Below are 21,330 nucleotides of genomic sequence, written 5' to 3' on the forward strand. Positions count from 1 at the left end.
GATCGAAGCCCGCGCAATGTACAAAGCCGTCCTCTTTGTTTCCGGATGTAATTTCAAGTTCCATCTTATCTTCATTGAAACTGATCGGCTTGGTATAGTTGAAGCTTTGATAAGCATAAGCCAGATCAGTTTAGCTTGGAAGAAAGACTACCTTTTATGAACTACTTGGAGCTCTTATTAGTCCATCCGAGCATCCGTCTGGCCCATTGCCCCAGAGCCTCTAATGCAGCTCAAACGCTAAAGATTGTCTTCCACAAAATTGGTTTTTTTCCCCTCCACAAGCCCTTTGGGATTTGCCTTCTTTGGACGCTCCCTTGTTGTGGCCAACTAATTTCCTACCAAAAGTGAATGTGTCCAATTAATGTTAACGGGAAGGGAATGGGGTTTTGTTATAATGTCGTTCAATGGTAAAACTCCATTCTAACTACTCTTTTTTCCTTTTGCCTTGTGGGGGTCATCTCAACGTGAAACTTCAGAGAGCTAATGGATTGCTAAACAGGCGCAAATAGTCTTCTTGCGAGGTGGCACTTACACTTCGCATGGACTCTTCCTAGTCATTCCGACAACAACTTAGATTGTCGCCTATTATTGATTGAATGACCCTAGAGTTGCCACTAAACATTTTTACCAGGCCAGTTAAGAGCCTAGGAAAGCGTGGGAGCTCACTTTGCATCTATGGTCCATAGCAATAGATAAGAGGACTTGGTTTCGTTATATTAAGCTAACGCCTGTGAATTGGTATCTTTTTTTTTTATTTTAGAAAAAAAGCTAATTTCATGCATTCTTTTCCCGGTTTTTATTCCTAAACATGCAAATCCATATGGCCAGACCTAAGTGCGCAAACAATAAGAATCACTTCATAATAATGAACATATATTTAGAGAACAATTGCAAAAACCTGATCCATATCGGACAATATTGATACAAAGCCTTGATATTATGCTCCGAGATAGATCCCTGTGTAGCACAACGTTACTGCAACCCCTATTTTCATGCACCGTACAATTTATCGATCTAAATCAATCCCACCAATGACTCCTTCAGGGAAAAAAGTTTAGGTAATAACGTCCATAAAATTTTAATTTTGTTGGCGGCACAAAAACCGGTGAGCATACTATCTCAACACTATAGAGAAGGAAGCATTGATTGGATTAAGAGAGGTAAAAGAGGTCTATCCGATAAATTTCACAGAGCAACTTGGAATACCGTGGCCATTCAACAAGAATCCATCTAATCTTGTGTTATTGCACTCTGCATCACCGTTCATAAAGAAGGAGAGGGAAAATTTCTAGTAGAGACGGAAATAGGGAAAATTCAAAAGGCATCGGAATCGCATCCCTCGGTCTGCTCCCCCTAGATAACTTCCGCAGCAAGTCGTCACCAATTCGATACGCTTCCGTTGGCAAGTGGAACCCATAGTCTCGCCATAGTTAAGACAATCTGCTCTTCTTTGTTGAAGTCGATCTGCTTTCCTCTACCGCGGTGTGTATTGAGTTGTCTTCTTCCCAGTCTCTTTCCTTGATCTTCCAATTTGTTTCTTCGATAGGCTGATGGTGTTGTAGCACGATCCTCAGATCATCCTCCTGTTACTCGCATATTAGACAGAATCCACACTTTTTTAAGCTTCCTTTCGATGGTCTAAGGCAAACTTGGAAATGGCTCCAATCGTTTCGTAGAAGCTCCCCTACTTTAAACAGCTTTCTGCAGGGGAAATACGTAAGACACACATGATCCGATTGCAATGAATACAAGCCTGACGATCACCAAAACATCTTTTGGCCATTGTCTAATATTTGGATCTCACATGAAGCATCGACCTCTTTTCCGACATTTCGCTGCAAAAGCTATGTAATGTGTCCGATTAATGTTAACCAGGAGAGAATAGGGCTTTGTTATAATGCTGTTCCGCGGTAAAATTCCGTTATTTCTGCTTTCATTTTTTTCCCTTTCCCTTGTGGCTGCCCTCTTGACGTGAAGCCAGAGAGAGCTAATGGATTGTTAGGCAGGCGCAAATAGTGCTCTCGGGAGGTGGCACTTACATTTCGCGGGGACTCTTCTAAGCCCTATGGACAACAACTTAGAATTTTCATTTACGATTTGATTGAATGAGACTAGAATTGCACCAATCTTTTACTAGGCCAATTAAGAGCCTAAGAAAGCGTTAGAGATCACTTTACCTCAGCGGTCCAGAGTATTGGATACATGGACTTGGTTACGTTTCATTAAACTAACGCCCAAAAATTAGCACCTTTTTTCGTTTAGTAAACACTAAGTTCATGCAATCTTTTCCGATATTTATTGCTAAACATGCAAATCCATGTTGCCAGGCATAAGTGTGCGCAAACAATAAAAGCACTTTGTAATAATAAATTATAAACATATAGTTGAAGCAAATGTGCAAAGACATGATCCTTATTGGGCAATATTATTATAATGCCTTGTTGTTGGGATACACGAAACATGCATAGGCAAGTAAAATATAAAACGCTGCAGAAATAAATAAACCCATATATGTATCTCTAGAAGCGTTGTTTGTGCGTTTCAATCAAAAATCATATTTAACGAAAGGCGTTAACGGGTAACCTCTTGAAGCATGCTTGAAACGAGAAGGTTCAGATATTCTTTGATTCGAGCTCCACAAGTGTCGGGTCTCTAGTTCAGATACACCACCAATTGTACGACAAACAGGAAAAGACAATGCGGATAATCACCATAACAATTGTGCTAGCAATCGTGTGAAGGGAACTCTCCGTGCTCTCAATAGTTTGGTCACAGTAAGAACAAAAGTGAGAGAGTTTTTATCTTACGTTCACTCTCAAAATTGCACATATACTTCAATGAACCCACAAGCTCTAATGGCATGCCTTTTTGGTCTCTTCAAATCTGCAATTTTTTTTTAATAAAAAAACCCACGATCAGTCGTTGCTGACCATGCGCATATCCTTTTTTTTCTTTATAATTAACAATAACAATTATTATTATTATAAAGAAAAAAAATCCCTTAAGAATATATGTAACATGGACATATTAGTATACATTCACTTTGAGCATGCATCTTATGCACGAGTGCCTATGACCAAAAATAAAATTAAAATTAAATCAGATTTAATTTAATTTCCGCCCGACTTAATTTGGTAGCCATCATTGCAAACATATTTGCAATATTATCTTCCACGTTCAACGTCGTTATGTATTGACATCCTAAGTTCATTCTTGAGCTGGCAATAAGACATGCACCGACACATTAGTACTTTCAAGAAAATTGATTGTCCCGATTAACTTGTAGGTCCTATATGCCATGAGTGACATCTAGCAATATGTCATGACTATCCGGATAATGTGAATTCTTTAAGAACATAATGAACATGCCGGCTTTGGTTACAGTGTAATTCAATCCCTTTTTCTTACTATATCTCGATCGAACAAAGACTATGGAATAATTGTCAAGACACCAATTCGATCATATACACAAATCTAATCGACATGCATTAATATGAAACATGAATATTTCATTCTCTGTTACAACTCCGACCGAGGATTTCAATGCATTGTCATAACTAGATCACATAGGATATCATACCTTGCATCTAACATGAAGACAGATTCCATTTTGCGCACACGTGTGACTTCGCATATGCATGAACTATGACCATCAAGTATAGAGATGGATCAACGAATCGCCAATATGCACACTTGCGAACCACAGCTATCCAACACACAAGTCAAAACTATGCCTCGGGTCAAAAGATTATTTACACAAGACTAAAGCATGAACGATTAGACATTGACCACACTAAACACTTCCATATCGCTAATCGTTCAATACGTGTCACATTCAGCGAACTTGTTTGAGATAAGCGCCCGTGTTCTAACTCGGGCATCGTAATACCCAATGACTCGTGACTTGTCATTCCCTTAAGTGTCTAATGCTCAATGATGAAGTTAAGAACACACCGGTCTCAACATGATCATTGATATCCAATCAATGATCCATTGACCGGGAACAATTTAAAGATTCAATTTAACTGTTAACCTATCATACATATTCTCAACGTCTTAAGAATAGGTCTAGTCAAACTGATCTTAAGAAATTTATTCATATATTTAAATAATTGGACAAATGAATAAATACGTCTTTGTCATTAATTGAAATACAACTGAAATTCCCAACATGTAACTATTACATAGTTGTTTTAGGACATATCTCTAACAATCTCCCATTTGCACTAAAGCCAACTAGTCCGGTACCTCAAACCCATTTTATCAAGGTGTCTTTCAAAAGAAGACCGAGGTAATGTGTCACGACCCGAACCCTGCGAGCTCATCGACATCCCACCCGGCCACACTTATGTACAGTTCTCCAGGATCCAAAGGCCAACAAATTCATGCGGAAGCAAAAACAAATCCCCGTACAGAAACAATTAACATCACGATGACTTGGGACGGTAAAAACAAACTTATATACATATCCACACGTTCTATACAATTTTCCCAATCTACGGCTTCGGAGGCCACTGTACAAGCCTATGACCACTAAAACAAAAAGATTACGTGGTCGAAGCCTACTATACATCCCAAATAAAACAGCCAGCAAAAGTCAAGAGGCCAACTACCCTAGGCATCGTTCTCGCTATCCGGTACTATATCATCTCTCGCCTCCAGCTCATCCTCGTCAAGCTCGGGTGGCTGTTCCGCATCCGATGGCTCTACAACCTCCCATCTTCTCCCGGTACCATGACATTAGGGAATACCGAATCTCCTGGGCGAGAACACTCATGGCTGAGGCGGGTGGTCCGAAAAACAACGAACCCATGACGGGGTGAGATAAAATCTCGATAAGCTAGCCCCTAATACTAGATTAGGGCTCTAGTGCCTCCCGAGACACATTTCTCGAGTGAACAATTTCCAATAATTCTTCTTTCTTCCCAAAAATTCCACAATTTAATTCCAGAAAATTCCGTTCTTTCTCCGAAAATTCTCACACCTTCTCCAATATTCTACGTTACTCCCGTTTCGGCGTTCCACGCCTCGGTCTAACAATAAAATATTCTACGTGCTCCCAGGGCCCGTTTTTAGCACACCAGGCCATAATATAAATGTCCACCTTACTCCAAAAATTTCCACGTTACCCCGAAAATATTCCACGGCACTCCGAAAATATTCCACGTTACTCCGGAAGTATTTCACGTCGCTCCAGAATATTCCACGTTACTCCGGAAATATTCCACGTTATACCAGAATATTCCACGTTACTCCAGAAATATTCCACGTTACTCCACCGCCATCAAATAAGTTCATAACATTGAGCCTCGGACCTTTATGGAACACGGCTCTATATATATACCAGGGTCTCGGACACATAGGAATACGACCCACGGATCTCGGTCTCGGACACATAGGAACACGACCGGATCAAGTCTCGGACAATTAGTCGAACCACGACTCACTTTGGTCTCGGACGACTTAATTGAACACGACTTTCTTACTTTCTCGGTCTCGGACAATCGGACGAATACGGCTCACTTTGGCCTCAGACGACTTGATTGAATACGACCCTCACATTTCCTCGGTCTCGGACAATCAGACGAATACGGCTCACTTTGGCCTCAGACGACTTGATTGAATACGACCTTATCATTTTCTTAGAATAGTTCGGGACCACGTGATTCACTCACGTTAGAGAATTAATAATTCGGGATCACCCGATTAATCCACACTAAACCAAATATTAATTCATACTACCTGATCAATTAACACTACCATAGTATCCAATCCACGTCATGCAACCATATTACGCTAACGTAGCAATTTATAAATCACGTACCATTAAAATTATACTAACGTGGAAATTTATCACGGCCGAACAATAATAATTTTCTAACATATAAAATAATTCTACTATAGTACTAAACTATAGTACTAATGCCACATTTATTTAGTACCATGGCATAACAACTTTATATCACATAAAAGTAACCCTAGTTAATATATTAACTAACCATGGTTCAAAAATTAACTAGAGTCAAATACTAACCTAACCTTGGTTAAACAATAGCATAAAGTAACTCTAGTTAGGGCATAAAGTAACCATAGTTAAACTTTGACCACTATTATCTTCTTGACTTTACTATTCATGCAAGAACAAGCTTTCTCTCTCCTCTAAATATTCATTCTCGGCCAAGGCATAAAAATGGCCAAAAACAACCAATTTTTCACCCAAATCTACCAAATCTCAAGTCCATTAGCATCCTAGATACCTAATATAAGATTAGGGACCAACTTACCACTATTTTAGCAAGTTTTCCGGCGAGAAACCAAGAAAAATTTTGACCCTAATCCGGCGGCTCCGGCAACTCCTCTTGACCGGCTTTAACCCACGGAAATCCGGCGACTCCGAGTAGCTCACGGCGGTAGTCGAGCTCCGGCGGTTCAAGGCGACACCGGCGGTTGTTTGAAGAATTTTCGATGAGGGAGAGAATGAGCAAGGGTGAGTTCGGCCAAGAGAGGGAGTGAGCTAGAGAGAGAAAGGGGTCTTGAAAAATGAAGAAGAAGAAAGCCAAAATAATTAATATAGCTTAAAATAATTATTGGGTGGGATATTTTGGTGTCTTGAAAGTCAAGAGGGACAAATTGGTGATTTTCTCCACCAAAAATAGTCAAAATTCGGCCAAGGGGTAAAATGACCAAAATACCCTTCGTTCCAAGTTAAAAATGGGGTATTTTTCGAGGGTAAATGGGTCCTTTCCCATATCCAGTCCAAATCTATTTTTCCTGAACCTCTTTGGGGCGAACCGCGAAGGAATTGCACCCGGGATGAGGAAACGTCCAAAATTTTTATTTTTTTTTTAAACCCCCGAAGGTCCGACCTGCCGGATTACAGGATGTCACAATTCTTCCCTCCTTACAAAAATTTCGTCCTCGAAATTTGCAATTCTCCAATCATCTCGTTTTAGGGGGTACTGATGCCTCATCGCTACCATGCTTTCCAAAGTAGTCATTGTCGTCATTTGACACTTCGACAACGTCCTCAACAGCAATGGTTTTCATCCTTTGAACTCGTTTTCTTTGGTCCTCCACTATGTTCACCTTCCTCTTCCCTTTTGACATTCGCAAAATCTGTTGGTAGCATGCCCTTGAGTATTCAAATCACCTCTTCAATTGTCTATTGGTCCAAGAATAACATGCATACCTCACTACAATCCAGCTTTTCTAATTCGGATGAAGGTCTTTCCAAAGCATTGCATAAGACTCATGGCCTTTATCAACTTGCCCTCTATTATTCAAATCGAGTCGTAACCTTCTCGACTCCTTAAGTAAGTTCAAGATTACTTTCATAGTAATCTGCTCTTAATTCCATTTGAAAACCTTCAACGATCATAGTAATCTTTCGATTTTCAAGGTCATGCCTCTTCTTAGCCGGCATGTCTCATCCTTGACCACATGTAAGATCGATCCAACATTCAGTCCATTTCATTGGACACCGTAATTCTCCCCTCAAATTTCGATGAGGTCATATCTTTAGATTCCTCTCCACTATTGAACTCGTACACTCGTCTATTGAGCTTCAAGGTTTCTATCCTCAACTTCGAGGTTTCTTTTCCAAGTACTCAGAAGTCTGGATTTCCTCCTTATTCTATTCGTTTCCACGACCCTTAGAAGTCCGAGTCCATTCATCGCCACATCTCAATTCCTTTCGACCTTCGGGCTTGATGCTTCAAGTAGCCATCAAACTAGCCAATTGGAAAACTTCCAATTTAGAAGTTTAATCTCTTATTTCTCGAGGGAAGATCTGTCCCTCTATCACCAATTACACATTGCTCAATTCTCAATTATAAGCATCCGCTAATTAATCCGTCCCTCCTTAGCGATATGGGCATCGCAGTAATAATACTTGGGTAATCTCTTTGTTCCACGTGACTTTCCTTCAATTCCCTTTTACGCGTCGGTGCTCTCAACCTCCTATAGTTCACATAACGTTGAGGTTTTTCTTTATACAAGCAACGCTCTCATATCCATAAGTAATTTCAAACATTAGCGTTGCCTCTCGTTCAATTCCTCTCGGGAAACTACTACCTTATTTTCTTGTGGTAGATATAGATTCAAAATCTTTTTCCAACCAAACCATGTTTCCCAAACTTTGTCCGGAGGACATTAGCAAACCAACTCCGGTCATACACTCGAGCATTCCAACTCGTAAGGTCTTATTGTCACACCCTATTCGCACAACCATCTTCGGATTGCCTTGTTACGCCTCAATTTCTCCCTTCCACATCACATCATTATGATTCTCTTGATCCCTTTGATTCAAACAATAATGCCATTAACAGCTTAGTCATCAACTTGACTCAAGTCCTCAAAGACTCTTTTCACGTTCATTCACACGTTACATCTCGTCCTTAGCCCATTTCATCAATGGGACAGCTCCCATGGGGAATCCTTCCACAATCTGTCTATAACAATCCATCAATCCCAAGAAACTTTAAGTTTCGGCAACTCAAATCGACCCTAGTCGATTCATCACTCATTCCAATCCTCAAAGGCTCCACAGGGATTTCATTTCCCACAAATTTCATAACCGAGGAATCTTGCCACATCAGGTCTACAATTTGTTCTCTTCTCATTTAGCATACAACGAGCATCTCCTTAGAGTCCATAAGATACTCTTAAAAGCTGTCCATGTTTCTTATGACTCCTTAAATGAGTCCCTCCATCGTCTCTCAAGACGATAACAACCAATCCAATTATTCCTTGGATACTCAAGTTGACTATCATCAGTTTCTTATCACTAGACGTAGAACATTCAAACTGCTCTTCATACATCTTACTTAAGAGCTCAAACCTTGGCCCTCTGTTGTCAAGGGTCTCCACTTGGACCATACAACATTTTGTTCATTTTCGTCATTCTTTCCTTAGGAAGCATTATTGCCTTGGCCTCTTGGTTTCACAACCAACTAATGCAACCCTATCTTGATTTCATTCATTCAACTGGACATCGACATGTCCTAAGATTCAATGCCATCTACAAGACAGTTTCTCGAACTTCACTTTTAGGAATCATCCAAGTTTTGTGTCCTCTTTCTCGGTTCTGACACTCAATCTTAATATTAAGACAGTTAGTATTTTCTCTTCCTTCCACACTAAGGCTCTTTCCCCATGAAGGAAAATATACACTTCGGTGGCATTCTCTTACTTCGAATCCCCCTCGTCTTTCCCATTCCACGGGACGTCAATCTTGGAGTCTATGTCAACTACAGAGTTTGTACTTCAGGATTTAGATGCCACCATACTCGATATTCTTCTTCCGGAGACTCAATCACCTCGGGTGACAAGGTTTCAAGGAATCGAGGTTCCTCCTTAATCACCATAAATCCACACTTGAACATGCAACTTGACTTCCTCAAGTCACTTTGTAATTACACTCTAGACACTCTTTTCGCTTGCTCAACCAATCAATAAAATTACAAATAACCAGGACTATCAAGTCCATTCACTTTCCTTTCCCTCCACGACCATCTCATGGTCCAATCACCCCTTTAAGAACGACACCCTACTCTTTAGGGTAATAACACACAATGTCACTTCCAGTGGTCCCGATTCATCCTTAATTAATCCTATTTTATTCAACAAGATCAAACAATTGACATAACTTCTTCCTTAATTTTCCTCACGACGGAAGAAACAAAACATCAATCTCTCATTACGAGTCTTACGCCAAGGCAATAGCCGTTTCTCGCAGGCACACTCCATGTTCCATAATGAACATTTATTTGCTCGAAATCCATGAGCAAGGGTTCTCTTATTCATATGTCTTCCAATCATCCGCTCCCTTCATTAAAATCTATTACAATTCCTCGGACTCGGGAATAACAACTAGCCATAAGGCTCCCGAATTCAAATCTACTCGGGGACTTCAGGTTTTATTCAAAGGATCCTTGACCACATTTAACATATGCTTAAACGACTTTGAGAACTCTGTCTCACATTGGTCGATTGTCCTCGGATCCTTGCAAGATTATTAGGATCCCCACAACCTTTGCTCTCAAGCAATCCCGGGAAGGTACTTCCATTAAACAACTCAAGAAAGGCGATCTAGACAGTACGATGCCCGCAAGGAAAACTCTTCATTTGGTGACATTTCACCAATCATCAATAGCCTCTTAAGGCTAATCACCGCCAGGGTCACTTTCTTTCTTTAGTGCACCCAAAACTTCTAAGGTTTTCTCACGAAACCCTCAATCCAAAGGGAGGCAATTTCAATTCACTCTCTCTCCATCAAACTTAATCAATCTCACTCTTATGCATCCTTCCGCAGCTTTCTTTCAAACAATTTTCTTTTCCATTCTCTATCGTCTTTCCCACGAGCTCACTTTGCTAACAACACAATCAACGTAGCGGTCTTATCTCGCTTTGGGCAACAACGGCAGCTCCTTCTTGAGTCGCCTACCCATCGAATTTCAAATTCCTCTCAAGGTTCTCTTGACCCCTTCAACTCTAGGGTCTCGCACAACTTACAAGCTCGAGCCACACGCTCTTCCAGCGCTCATACTCTCGTGGTTCATCTTTGCTCACTTATCATGATTCCTTTCAGTTCTTGAATCTTCTCATATTTTTCATACTCGAGCAAAATGCTCATCTAGTGACCATACTGCGGTCGTTCGACCTCATTAGGTTCTTATGGCACTTGAACCACTACAATTCCCTCTAGGAATTAAAGACTTAAGTCATCTACTCGAGTCTAGCAATTCCAGGATGCTCCTCTCATTATCTGTCACCAGCAATCAACCACCCAGTGGTTCTTAGGTAACTCTCGGCTACTGGCCAATTATCCAAGGGTTCCAAGTCACCCTTAACCGGTGACTATCTATCAAGTCAGCCTCAACGAGGCAATTTCTCAATTAACCACCAATTACTAGGCATGCCTCAACTAGGCCAACATCAAGCAATTATTCAAGACATTACTTCAATGAGTCAATCGCTCATACTTTAACTATAAAGGCACATGTTCCTCTAATACGAACACAATAGACTGTCACACTTTTAGAAGATACCAGTTCAACGAGGTATGAACCTCACACGCCGTCTAATCTCTCGGTTAGACCTTTACCATAACAATCACATGATGCCAACTACATAACGGCATCCACCGCCCAAAGACGAAGCCTTTAATCATGCCAATCCCAAGCGCCATCACAAATGCCAAGCAAATTTTGAAATTTCACCTTGAGGATCAACTTAGTGCAATACGTCTCTTAATCAAGATCAGACTTAACCCGATACCTAGACTTTCCTTTTCAATTTATGGCCCGGGTCATTCTCGCCTCCTTGATATCTTAGAAGCCCGTCGGGAGCCGCTCCTTGTCCGGACCTCTCGTCCCGGCGATCACTCCCCGCCCTCATCGGACACGGTCGTTGCGGGTTGTCCCAAGTCATACATCTACGGAGAAAGTCCCGTTCCACATGTCCCATACCATGCTTCATTACGGTTTATAGGTATCCCGTCAACTTGTCCCATACCAAGCAACAGTTTATTAGGTCTGATAGTGATAAGCTCACGCGTGCACATCCCTCGACTTTCATTTTAATGCCACAAATACAAGCACCACCCGATTGTCCTCGTTACTCGACGTACCATAGTAGTTTCCAGATCAATTCTTATCTACGGAAGATCTCTAATTCCACCAATGACTGCCACATCTCATAGATCCATTGCTTACGTTCTAGCATATTCTTCAAGTTGAGTTATCGACAAACCATAATCATAGTCATATAATCCAACCGACTCTTTATTCAAAAGCAATCATCTATTAACCTCAACTACATGTACAACCTCAAAATCCATACTTAGGACTCTTCAATTTCCTGCTTTCTCGCTTATAAACCTCAATAATATCATCACCCAAGTTTACTAATAAAATAAAACGATACTAGAACCATTCGAATACAATACAAGTTCAAGCCTATAATCCTCAAGATTGAGAAATCAATGTCTTATCCTAAGGGTCCCAATATCTAATCGTCCTCAAGTCATCACTCCTTATTACTCCAAGTCTCAATCTCATTTGATCGAGCGAGACCTTGCTCGATACCACTCCAAACGGGGATGTTACGACCCGAACCCCGCGAGCTCATCGACATCCCACCTGGCCACACTTATGTACAGTTCTCCAGGATCCAAAGGCCAACAAATTCATGTGGAAGCAAAAACAAATCCCCGTACAGAAACAATTAACATCACGATGACTTGGGACGGTAAAAACAAACTTATATACATATCCACACGTTCTATACAATTTTCCAAATCTACGGCTTCGGAGGCCTTTGTACAAGCCTATGACCACTAAAACAAAAAGATTACGTGGTCGAAGCCTACTATACATCCCAAATAAAACAGCCAGCAAAAGTCAAGAGGCCAACTACCCTAGGCATCGTTCTCGCTATCCGGTACTATATCATCTCTCGCCTCCAGCTCATCCTCGTCAAGCTCGGTGGGCTGTTCCGCATCCGATGGCTCTACAACCTCCCATCTTCTCCCGGTACCATGACATTAGGGAATACTGAATCTCTGGGCGTAACACTCATGGCCGAGGCGGGTGGTCTCGAAAAAACAACGAACCCACGACGGGGTGAGATAAAATCTCAGTAAGCTAGCCCCTAATCCTAGATTAGGGCTCTAGTGCCTCCAGACACATTTTTCAGTGAACAATTTCCAATAATTCTTCTTTCTTCCCAAAAATTCCACAATTTAATTCCAGAAAATTCCGTTCTTTCTCTGAAAATTCTCACACCTTCTCCAATATTCTACGTTACTCCCGTTTCGGCGTTCCACGCCTCGGCCTAACAATAAAATATTCTACGTGCTCCCAGGGCCCGTTTTTAGCACACCAGGCCATAATATAAATGTCCACCTTACTCCAAAAATTTCCACGTTACCCCGAAAATATTCCACGGCACTCCGAAAATATTCCACGTTACTCCGGAAGTATTTCACGTCGCTCCGGAATATTCCACGTTACTCCGGAAATATTCCACGTTATACCAGAATATTCCACGTTACTCCCGAAATATTCCACGTTACTCCACCGCCATCAAATAAGTTCATAACATTGAGCCTCGGACCTTTATGGAACACGGCTCTATATATATACCAGGGTCTCGGACACATAGGAATACGACCCACGGATCTCGGTCTCGGACACATAGGAACACGACCGGATCAAGTCTCGGACAATTAGTCGAACACGACTCACTTTGGTCTCGGACGACTTAATTGAACGCGACTTTCTTACTTTCTCGGTCTCGGACAATCGGACGAATACGGCTCACTTTGGCCTCAGGCGACTTGATTGAATACGACCCTCACATTTCCTCGGTCTCGGACAATCGGACGAATACGGCTCACTTTGGCCTCAGACGACTTGATTGAATACGACCTTATCATTTTCTTAGAATAGTTCGGGACCACGTGATTCACTCACGTTAGAGAATTAATAATTCGGGATCACCCGATTAATCCACACTAAACCAAATATTAATTCATACTACCCGATCAATTAACACTACCATAGTATCCAATCCACGTCATGCAACCATATTACGCTAACGTAGCAATTTATAAATCACGTACCATTAAAATTATACTAACGTGGAAATTTATCACGGCCGAACAATAATAATTTTCTAACATATAAAATAATTCTACTATAGTACTAAACTATAGTACTAATGCCACATTTATTTAGTACCATGGCATAACAACTTTATATCACATAAAAGTAACCCTAGTTAATATATTAACTAACCATGGTTCAAAAATTAACTAGAGTCAAATACTAACCTAACCTTGGTTAAACAATAGCATAAAGTAACTCTAGTTAGGGCATAAAGTAACCATAGTTAAACTTTGACCACTATTATCTTCTTGACTTTACTATTCATGCAAGAACAAGCTTTCTCTCTCCTCCAAATATTCATTCTCGGCCAAGGCATAAAAATGGCCAAAAACAACCAATTTTTCACCCAAATCTACCAAATCTCAAGTCCATTAGCATCCTAGATACCTAATATAAGGTTAGGGACCAACTTACCACTATTTTAGCAAGTTTTCCGGCGAGAAACCAAGAAAAATTTTGACCCTAATCCGGCGGCTCCGGCAACTCCTCTTGACCGGCTTTAACCCACGGAAATCCGGCGACTCCGAGTAGCTCACAGCGGTAGTCGAGCTCCCGGCGGTTCAAGGCGACACCGGCGGTTGTTTGAAGAATTTTCGATGAGGGAGAGAATGAGCAAGGGTGAGTTCGGCCAAGAGAGGGAGTGAGCTAGAGAGAGAAAGGGGTCTTGAAAAATGAAGAAGAAGAAAGCCAAAATAATTAATATAGCTTAAAATAATTATTGGGTGGGATATTTTGGTGTCTTGAAAGTCAAGAGGGACAAATTGGTGATTTTCTCCACCAAAAATAGTCAAAATTCGGCCAAGGGGTAAAATGACCAAAATACCCTTCGTTCCAAGTTAAAAATGGGGTATTTTTCGAGGGTAAATGGGTCCTTTCCCATATTCAGGTCAAATCTATTTTTCCTGAACCTCTTTGGGGCGAACCGCGAAGGAATTGCACCCAGGATGAGGAAACGTCCAAAATTTTTATTTTTTTTTTAAACCCCTGAAGGTCCGACTGTCGGATTACGAGGATGTCACATAATGCCTTAGTAAAGGGATGCGCCACGTTTTCTGCTGAGGCAATTTTTCTACAAGGCGATATCACCTCTACCAACTATTTCTCCGATGAGATGGAAGCGTCTCTCATTGTGCTTGGATTTTTTGTGAGACCTCAATTCCTTAGGTTGAGATATTGCCCCATCATTGTCACAAAACAATGTAATCGGCTGCTCAATGGGAAGAACTACTCCAAGTTTAGAAATGACCTTCTTCATCCAAGCTAATTCATTTGTTGCTTCAGAAGCGGCTACATACTCTGCCTCGGTGGTGGAATCAACAACTATGCTCTGTTTGGAACTCTTCCAACTAACCGCACCACCATTGAGTGTAAAGACAAACCCGGATGTAGACTTATAGTCATTCGGATCCGATTGAAAATCGAAATCAGTGTAAGCTTCAACTTTAAATTCTCCTTCTCCATATATCAAAGTATAAATCCTTAGTTATTCGCAAGTACTTAAAGATATTATTGACTACTATCCAGTGCTCTTCCCCTAAATCAGATCGATATCCGATAGTAAAACTTACAGCATGCACAATATCAGGTTGTGTACATAGCATAGCATACATTAGGCTTCTAATAGCAGATGCGTAAGGTACTTTTGCCATCTACTCTCTTTCTTCGGGAGTGGTAGGACACATTTCCTTGGAAAGACGGCTTCCATGCCTAAAAGGCAATAATCCTCTTTTGGAACATTGCATGTTAAACCGTGTTAACACTTTATCTATGTATGTTGATTGTGAAAGGCCAATCAATCTTTTCGATCTATCTCAATAGATCTTGATACCTAATGTGGCATCCTGTAATCCGGCTCGTTTTGAAGCCTTGAATAAATGAAAAGTCTCATTGATGTATTTCAGTTTAATCTCACTCATGAATGGTCCATCTTGAGCAGACTAACCAAATGGGAATGGTTAGCTAGGAAAATCAAGTACGTGGACCTAAGAACTTGGTCATGGACTAACTCTTTGGCCATGAAAATTGTCGAGGGAATATTTTGGACCAATATAGGCCGATCCTAGAATAATTTAGGAACGATTTGGATAATACCCTACGCTTGGATCACGGGTGATTCCGTTCGACCTCGTATGGGTTCCGAACGTCCCCGAATTATTTTCTAACGATCGTGTCCATCGGGACTAGTGATTGACCCTTGCAATTGAATGACAACCAAGGTCGTCATGGCTCGAGCAATTCTTAAACGTGATTTTAATCACGGGTCGATACGCGTAACTCCTAAAAGCCGCCCGTTAGTTTGAGATACGCTGAAAATTCTATTGATCGAGATTGATCGCGAATCGAGCTTCAAAATTGACGTCGGACCTTCGGGGGTCTCAATAAATAAATTTTTGGACGTTTCCTCATCCAGTGTGCAATTCTTTCGCGGTTCGCCCCAAAGAGGTTCGGGACAAATAGATTTGGACTGGGAATGGGAAAGGACCCATTTGCCCTTGAAAAATACCCCATTTTTCACTTGGAACGAAGGGTATTTTGGTCAATTTTCCCCTTGGCCGAGATTGACTAATCTTTGTGGGGAGGAAAATTATTTTTACCCCTCTTGACTTTCAAGACACCAAGAATATCCCACCCAATAATTATTCTAACCTATATTAATTATTATTTTGGTCTTCTTCCTCCTTATATTTCAAGAACTTTCTCTCTTTAGCTCACTTTTTCTCTCTCTTTCTCTCTTGGCCGAATTCTCTACTTCACCATCATTCTCACCTAAAATTCTTTGAGCTCTCACCGGAGTCGCTTTGGATCGCTTGGAGTTGCTAGATCATCGTCAAGTCGCCGGCCGTGCAAGGACCGCCGGAATCACCGCTTAATTCAAGCTTTTATCAACCGTTCAACGGAGGTTTTTGCTAGTTTTTGAGGTAGGATTATTTCTAAACCTAAATTAGGCGGTTAGGTTGCTAAGAGACCTTGTATTTGCGAATTTTTGATGAAGAAATTGTTGAGATTGAGCTTGAATGGAGGTGGCCGAAAATTGCATGAAGGAGGAGAGAGAAAACTTGTTCTTGAAATGAATAGTAAATTCAAGAGGATAATTGTTTGGTCAAAGTTGGACCATGGTTACTTTACTAACTCTAGTTACTTTATGCCTAACTCTAGTTACTTTATGCTATCATTTAATCATGGTTAGATTAGTTGTTGACTCTAGTTAATTTTTAAACCATGGTTAGATTATATTTTAATTATAGTTAATTTTATGTGACACAATGTTGTTATGCCATGGTGTTAATTAAATATGGCATTACTATAGTTTAGTACTATAGTCGTAAATTAATTGCATGTTAGAAAATTATTATTGTTCGGCCCCGATAAATTCCCATGTTAGTATAATGTTAATCGTACGTTATTTATATATTGCTACGTTAGCATAATATGGTCGTATGACATTGATTAAATTCTATGGTAGTATAAATTAATCGGATGGTCCCGATTTATTAATTCTTTAACATGAGTGAATCATGTGGTCCCGAACTATTCTCAGAAAATGTGAGGATCGTATTCAATCAAGTCGTTCGAGGCCAAAGTGAGCCGTATTCGTCCGATTGTCTGAGACCGAGAAAATATGAAGGTCGTATTCAATCAAGTCGTCTGAGGCCAAAGTGAGCCGTATTCGTCCGATTGTTCGAGACCGAGAAAATATGAAGGTCGTATTCAATCAAGTCGTCTGAGGCCAAAGTGAGCCGTATTCGTCCGATTGTCCGAGACCGAGAAGGTATGAAAGTCGTGTTCAATTAAGTCGTCCGAGACCAAAGTGAGTCGTGTTTGACTAATTGTCCGAGACTTAATTCGGTCGTGTTCCTATGTGTCCGAGACCGAGATTTGTGGGTCGTGTTCCTCTGTGTCTGAGACCCTGGTATAGAGCCGTGTTCCATAAAGGTCCGAGGCTCAATGTTATGAACTTATATGATTGCGGTGGCGTAACGTGGAATATTTTGGAGTAACGTGGAATATTTCTGGAGTAGCGTGGAATATTTTCGGAGTAACATGGAAATTTTTGGAGTAATGTGGATATTTATATTATGGCCTGGTGCGTTAAACACGGGCCCCGGAGCACGTAGAATATTTTATTGTTAGACTGAGGCGTGGAACGCCGAAACGGGAGTAACGTAGAATATTTGGGAAGGTGTGAGAATTTTCGGAGAAATAACGGAATTTTCTGGAATTTAATTGTGGAATTTTTGGTAAAAAGGAAAGAGTTGTTGGAAATTGTGGAGGCATTAGCGACCTGATCTAGGGTTAGAGATTTTCCTATCGAGATTTTATCTCACCCCATCGTGGGTTCGTTGTTTTTCAAACCCTCCGCCTCAGCCATGAGTGTTTCGCCCCCGAAGTTCGATATTCCTCGGGACATGGATACGCAGGTGACAGAGTATCCTGTCGGGGAGAATCAAGTTTATTATAGATATGCAACTACAGTTTGGGTAGACACCGGAGACTATACTGGAAGCCTCAAATATACGTGGCATGGACTTATCGCCACGGGGACCTAACCGTGGGACCATTAAGCGGTTTCAATGTTCCCTTTAATGGAGTTGGGGAGTACGATCCCGTGAATCCTGCACCTCCGGATGGAGAAGTGGTGAATCCCGATGCTGCACCTGAAGTTTTGGCGCCCGACCCCGTAACTACGGTACTGCGAGAAGAAGATGGCGAAGTTGTGGAGCCTTCGGATGCCGAGCAGTCTCCAAAGTTGGATGAGGACGAGGTGGCAGCCCGATACGGGTTTGTGCTGAATAGCGAGGACGAGGATTAGGATAGTTGGCCTCTTAGTTTTTGTAGAGTGTTGTATTTTGGTTGTGTAGCGGGCTTCGACCACGTGCCTCTTTGTTATAGGTGATCACGGGCTTGTACAATGGCCCCTAAAGCCCTAGGTTTGACAGTTTGTAACAACTATGTATATATGTACATATGTGTGTTTTGTTTTTACCATCCCAAGTTATTGTAGTGTTATTGGTTTTCTGTACGGAGATTTTTGTTGCTTCCGCAAAAATTTATTTTGTTGGCCTTTGGATCCTAGAGAACTGTAGACGGTCGTGGCCAAGTGGGATGTCGACGGCTCGTAGGGTTCAGGTCGTGACACCTAAAATATAGGTTGTCTCTCCTAAATCTTTTATGGAGGATTTACGTGACAAGAATAGTTTGATCGATGATATCATCAGTATACCATTCCCAATCAAGAGTATATCATCAATGTACGGAATTAGAAACGCAATTGCCCTTCCACCGACCTTTTTATATACACATGGTTCATCTGGATTTTTAATGAAGCCAAATGATTTGACCTTCCACCGATCTTCTTATATATCATAGACGTACGGAACTAGAAACGCAATTGCGCTTCCACTGACCCTCTAACGGATGTTCCAACTTCTAGAGGCTTATTTGCGTCCATAAATGGATATCTTAAGCCTGCACACCTTCTGATTTTTACCACTAGATTCAAAACCTCGTGATCGTTCCATATAAATGTCCTACTCGAGGAAACTATTTAGAAAAGCCTTTTTTACATCGTATTTATTTGCTCTTGGACTTAAGACTTTTTGGAATCACATGGGCCATCTGGTGGATGCCATCTCACTTCCCTTTACCTTTAATTACTTTTTGTCCCTTATCCTGTTTCTCTCTTTCGCAGGTAAAATTCGATTTTTCCTGGAAATTTTGGTAGAGCTAGAATGGTGGTGATTTTGTTGGGATGAGTCTTGTTGCGATGCGAATACCAAGCATCTGTGGCGCACTAATATCAAAACATAGACCGACGAATTTCGATAGCATCTTCTCGATAGGTTTAGGATTAAAGAAATGTTTGTCTAATAGTACCGTCAAAGACTGTACAATTTCAACCATAGATCCACACATTATCACTAAAGTGCTCATTGATTGAAAAATCGTGTGGTCAGAAATAACCGATGGTATTGTCGGACTATCGGGGTAGTAGCTTACATGACTAAATTAGCACAATTAAAAATTTTAGGATTAAATTGACACCAATGCAAGTGATTTAAGACTTTTCTAAAACTTTTCCCGAATATCTACAACGCATAATATTCATAAAATTGCAAAAAAAAAAAAAAAAACAAAGGTAAAGACCAACAATAGCATCTTTTGGATACTAAAGTGTGTTTGTTGGATAAAAACAAGTGTTGATCCCTTCATTTTTGATAAAATTATTACCTTAGTAAACCAATTCCTACAATTTCCGTAACTTCATATTTCATTCAGTGTCTCGCAATGTCAATAGCCAAATTAAGGACCTCAGCAGCGCGACCCCCTATGTATAATTCCAACTGAACTCCTTGCAAGCACTGCGTCATTTGGTCCCGGGCCAAACGATGAAGGGAGCTAAAATGAGGATTTGAAGAGGGGTCTTCCTTACACGTCGCTGTCGCTCTTTTTCTCTCGGGCCTTCTTCCTGGGTTTGCATTGACAGGGGTCCGAAGACAAGGCCGGGGCAGTGACTAGACTACACGTTACGTACGGGTTGGATCGTATCCGTGCTGTCTGTTCGGTTGGATGGTACCGTTTCGTTGTTCAGGCTTTTTTTTTTTTGCTGTAACATGACCAATTTGACGGTTGAAGCCAACGTAGGGGGGTTGTTGATTGGGACTCTCGTGCTCGTCTTTTGTAGCCTTTCCGACTAGAAAACAACGCCCAAGTTTGCAGAGGACGAGATTCTTTTCCTTGTCCCAAAGACTCCAATTTCTCACCACTCGAAACCAAATTAATTATGTCTTAATTTCTCTTTCTTGCGTTTACTCTTTATTCTGTCGTGATGGTGCGCTCAATCCTAACACAATCCAGTGAACTCGAGCTGACTGAGAAATCCCCGCTCTAGCTCGTGAGTCGTGACTGAGACTGGGAGCGCTGATTTGGAGCCAAAAAAAAAAAAAAGACCTCTCTTTGAACTTTGGCTGGGAATAGATAAAGGACCACCTTGACTGCTTACATAAAATTGCTAATGACATTCGACCCAAAAAAAAAAAAAAAATTGCTAATGACCTTTGTTTTCTTTTTTTCTTTTTTGGAATGAATAAATCCGGATGAATGCTTTGCGTAAGGAAGACCCCTCTTCAAATCCTTATTTTAGCTCCCTTCATCGTTTGGCCCGGGACCAAATGACGCAGTGCTTGCAAGGAGTTCAGTTGGAATTATACATAGAGGGATTCCGACCTACCTCTATCGATCTTCACACATGTCTGTGTGTAGTGCCGACCCCAAAACGCATGAAGGACGACGACGTGGACTGGACTCCTGGAAAGCAAACGAAAAAAGAGGGGAGGTTCCCTTCCCGAATCAAGCGTGTCGTTTGGGTTGAATTGCTTGACTTTGACTTGTTCATGCTGTGACCCGTGGCCGCTTAAATGAAATACAGACTTGGAACATAGCTTCCCAAATATCATTAACTCAGTGGTCAGTAAAGGATTAAAAAAAAACCATAAAAAACGTTAATTATGCTCACTATGGCACATTTGTTTTTTTGTTAACACTACAAACTCTAAACTATACTCATTGTAACACATTTACCTTGCATTACAATTCCATCCACAATCACCGTTAAAAAACCTAATGAGGATCCAACGTGGCACTTTTGACGACAATTGGCTCT

The 21,330-nt window shown here is 41.0% G+C and overlaps 2 protein-coding genes and 1 long non-coding RNA gene across 3 annotated transcripts in view; all 3 read right to left on the bottom strand.

Moving 5' to 3' along the window:
* The window catches only part of LOC125314673 (TMV resistance protein N-like), a 416,296-nt gene that overhangs the window by 332,654 nt on the left and 62,312 nt on the right, over window positions 1-21,330 (bottom strand). The window lies entirely within an intron of this gene.
* The window catches only part of LOC125314518 (disease resistance protein Roq1-like), a 125,480-nt gene that overhangs the window by 93,892 nt on the left and 10,258 nt on the right, over window positions 1-21,330 (bottom strand). The window lies entirely within an intron of this gene.
* LOC125314524 lies at window positions 1,152-20,966 on the bottom strand. Its single transcript, XR_007197985.1, has 3 exons — window positions 20,957-20,966; window positions 20,432-20,433; window positions 1,152-1,697 (listed from the first exon to the last, which is right to left on the bottom strand). It is a non-coding gene; the product is annotated as an uncharacterized LOC125314524 (long non-coding RNA).

The sequence above is a fragment of the Rhodamnia argentea genome, chromosome 4 (genome assembly GCF_020921035.1).
Source record: "Rhodamnia argentea isolate NSW1041297 chromosome 4, ASM2092103v1, whole genome shotgun sequence".
NCBI classification, from domain to species: Eukaryota; Viridiplantae; Streptophyta; class Magnoliopsida; order Myrtales; family Myrtaceae; genus Rhodamnia; species Rhodamnia argentea.